Source organism: Muntiacus reevesi, chromosome 2 (assembly GCF_963930625.1).
Source record: "Muntiacus reevesi chromosome 2, mMunRee1.1, whole genome shotgun sequence".
Taxonomy (NCBI): Eukaryota; Metazoa; Chordata; class Mammalia; order Artiodactyla; family Cervidae; genus Muntiacus; species Muntiacus reevesi.
In genome coordinates, this window is record NC_089250.1 from 274,970,666 (window position 1) to 274,975,117 (window position 4,452).

Below are 4,452 nucleotides of genomic sequence, written 5' to 3' on the forward strand. Positions count from 1 at the left end.
GAGCAGATTTCCTCACATTACTAGATAAAATCAGCTTCTTTCAAATGTGAAGCACTGGCCTCACTCCAAATCTCTTGTATCAGGGTATGCTTTTTAAAAATGTCTCCTGTTTTCTTGATAGACAATTTATCCTATATGACAGTCTTTCGACACTCAAAAATTAATATGCCAGTGTTGATCCGATCATTTTATAATTTCTCTTCCAGATCACAATAGTTTGTGAAATGCTTTGTGGATCATATCTCATCCTCTTTTCTTGGGGTATAAATGTGGTGGAAAATATTACTGTGTAAAAATGTTATCATTCTGTAATATCAGCCACACCACTAGTCACAACCAGGTCTCTGAACTTGCTGTTTTCATCTTGGGTCACATGTGGAAGTCTTCCCACGGCCACATGGCATCTGTCCTTTGTATTTCAGGGACAGCTGACATTCTGGGATGTGGCCATAGATTTTACTCGAGAGGAGTGGGAATGCCTGGACTTTTTCTTCTTCCAATAATTTCAGGTCCTTGCTTTCTGGGGGAAAATGGGTATTTGTGATATTTGAAAGACAGTTTTCATGAGTCATTATGACTCTAAACTACTTCTTCCTTGATGTAATCTGTTGCCTTCATTCTTCTTTGTTTGTTTACTTTTTAATTGAAGGATAATTGCTTTACAGAATTTTGTTGTTTTCTGTCACACCTCAACGTGAAACAGCCATAGGTATACATATATCCCCTCACTTTTGAATCTCCCTCCCTTCCCCCTCCCCACCCCACTCCTTGTGCTGCTTTTGTTTCCTGACATGCACAGCAATTTCCCTTTGGGTTTCTATTTTTACATGTGGTAATGTGAGTTTTCATGTTACTCTCTCCATACAGCTCACCCTCTCCTCCCCTCCCCATTTCCATGAGTCTATTATCTATGAATCTCCAGTGCTGTTCTGCAAGTACATTCTTCAGTGCCATTTTTCTGAATTCCGTATATATGCATTAGTATATGATATTTCTATTTCTCTTTCTGACTTACTTCACTCTGTATAGCAGGCTCTAGGTTCATCCACCTCTTTAGAACTGACTCAAATACGGTCCTCTTTATGGCCGAGTAGTGTTCCATTGTGTATATGTACCACTACTTCTTTTGCCTTCATTCTTGTTTGCTATTCAGTGGCTAAGCTGTATGGAACTCTTGGATCCCATGGAATGCAGCAAGCCAGGCTTCCCTATCCTTCGTCAATGCCTGGAATTTGCTCAAGGTCATCTCCACTGAGTCAGCAAAAATATTCAACCATCTCACCCTGTGTCACTGCCTTCTTTTGCTTTCAATCGTTCTCAGCATCAGGATCTTGCCAATGAGTTGGTTCAGCAGACAAAGAGACCCAAGTATTGCGGCTTCAGCCTCAGCATCAGTCCTTCTGATGAATATGAATATGAATATGAATATTCATGATTGATTTCCTTACAGTTGACTTGTTTCAGCTTCTTGAGTCCAAAAGACTCTTAAGAACCTTCTCAAAACAAAAAGAAAAGAAAAGAAAAGAAGCCTTCTGCTGCACCACAATTCGAGCTCTCAATTCTTCGGCGCTCAGCCTCATTTATCGTCCAAATATCACATCCACGTGTGACTGCTAGAAAAACCATAGCTTTGACCATATGGACGTTTGTGTGCAAAGTGATATCCTGCTTTTGAATACGCTGTCTAGATTGGTCATAGCTTTTCTTCCAAGGAGAAACTGTCTTTGAGTTTCATGGCTGAAATCACCATCCGCAGTGATTTTGGAGCCCTTCTAAAGTCTGTCACTGGTTCCATTTTCCGCATCTATTTGAATTAAGTGATGAGACTAAATGCCATGATCTTAGTTTTCTGAATGTTGAGTTTTCTGCCAGCTTCTTTCACTCTCAGTTTCATCCCCATTAAGAGCCTCTTTAATTCCTTTTTGCTTTCTGCCACTAGTGTGGTATCATGTCCATATCTGAGATCATTGATATTTCTCCTGGCAATCCTGATTCCAGGTTCTACTTCATCCCGCATGACTTTTGCATAATGTACTCTGCATGGAAGTTAAATAAACAGGGTGATAATACACGGCTCTGACGTCCTCCTTCCGTGTTTGAAACCAGTCCATTTGTCCGACTTTGGTTCTAACTGTTGGTCCATGACCCGCATATCCTTCATTCTGGTCTAGCAGTGATTCTATAAATTCTCTGGCATAAAATAATGGTAACCTCCTCTTAAAATCAGATTCCCTCTACCTGCTTTATCCTCAGTAGAGCTTGAGTACAATATCAGAACCTGACTTTTATGCATTTGTATTTTAAAGGTGCTTTCAAAAAAGTCTTTGGGAAATCCTTTTTTTTTTTTTTTTTTGCTATTTCAACTTTCTATCTTGTTTCCTCTTCTTACCTTAACACATACTGGATTAGAGACAGATGAATCACCACCAAAACACATATTCCTTTTTCTGATGAACACGTCTTGTGTTCTCTAAGCTGGACCTCGTCGCCTTTCAGGATCAAGTGAAGAATTCCGGACTGTAAGCAAAGTGGACAAAATAGCAATACACCCAGGTACATGTCAGTGGATGGAGCAGATGACTCAGATGGAAAAGACGAGAATCACGGAGGAAGCAATGCTTTGTCGTGTGGTTTGCGAAGATCTGCTTCAACGGAAATGATTTTCGATTAGTCTTGGTTTATTTCTGTCACTGTCATAGAGGGTCATCTCTTGACCCATTCTTGATGCTTTTTATCATTTATGTATTTCTCTCCAGTAATTAATTTTCACATTCACAATGAGGACAAGGATTCTTGTCTTGGCCTGGGACAAATGGTACGACCTGATGGCTCCTCCACTGAGCCATTGAGGGGGTTTCAGGAAAAACTGTGTGGATTTCTGAGTAACTATATTGAGCCCTTTTAAATCTTCTGATTCTATCTCTAGTCAGTAGTGTGTGGGTGGAGTCGTGAACAAACTGCCACACTTCTGGGACTACTGGGGACATTTACTACTTGTTTTCTACCCTATAATTTTGAATCCTTGGAAACTCCACGTATGATCTGATAAAGTTCATCTTCAAATTCTTTCTTCACTGCTTAAGACACCTCCTTTAAATGAGCAATTGCAAACCTGAATTTTAATTCAAAGTTTCTCTTTTTATTAGATGAACTAACATGGTTTTCATTCCAATCCCTAAGAAAGGCAATCCCAAAGAATGCTCAAACTACCACACAATTGTACTCATCTCAACCGCTAGGAACGTAATGCTAAAAATTCTCCAAGCCAGGATTCAGCAATACGTGAACCTTGAACTTCCAGATGTCCAAGCTGGTTTTAGAAAAGGCAGAGGAACCAGAGATCAAATTGTCAAATCCACTGGATCATCGAAAAAGCAAGAGAGTTCCAGAAAAAACATCTATTTCTGCTTTATTGACTATGCTAACGCCTTTGACTGTGTGGATCACAATAAACTCTAGAAAATTCTGAAAGAGATGGACATACCAGGCCACCTGACCTGCCTCCTGAGAAACCTGTATGCAAGTCAGAAAGCAACAGTTAGAACTGGACATGGAACAACAGACTGGTTGCAAATAGGAAAAGGAGTACGTCAAGGCTGTATATTGTCACCCTGCTTATTTAACTTATATGCAGAGTACATTATAAGAAACACTGGGCTAGTGGAAGCACAAGCTGGAATCAAGATTGCTGGGAGAGATATCAGTAACCTCAGATAGGCAGATCATACCACGCTTGTGGCAGAAACTGAAGAGGAACTATAAAGCCTCTTGATGAAAGTGAAAGAGGAGAGTGAAAAAGTTGGCTTAAAGCTTAACATTCAGAAAACTAAGATCATGGCCTCTGGCCCCATCACCTCATGGGAAATAGATGGGGAGACAGTGGAAACAGTGTCAGACTTTATTTTTGGGGGGCTCCAAAATCACTGCAGTTAGTGATTGCAGCTATGAAATTAAAAGACGCTTACTCCTTGAAAGGAAAGTTGTGACCACCCCAGATAGCATATTAAAAAGCAGAGACATTACTTTGCCAACAAAGGTCTGTCTGGTCAAGGCTATGGTTTTTCCAGTGGTCATGTATGGATGTGAGAGTTGGACTGTGAAGAAAGCTGAGTGCCGAAGAATTGATGCTTTTGAACTGTGGTGTTGGGGACGACTCTTGGGAGTCCCTTGGACTGCAAGGAGATCAGTTCTGGGTGTTCACTGGAAGCACTGATGCTGAAGCTGAAATTCCAAAACTTTGGGCACCTGATGTGAAAACCTGACTCATTGGAAAAATCCCTGATCCTAGGAGGGATTGGGGGCAGGGGGAGAAGGGGACAACAGAGGATGAGATGGCTGGATGGCATCACCGATTGGATAGGCATGAGTTTGAGTAAACTCCAGGAATTTGTGATGGACAGGGAGGCCTGGCGTGCTGCAATTCATGGGGTTGCAAAGAGTCGGACACGACTG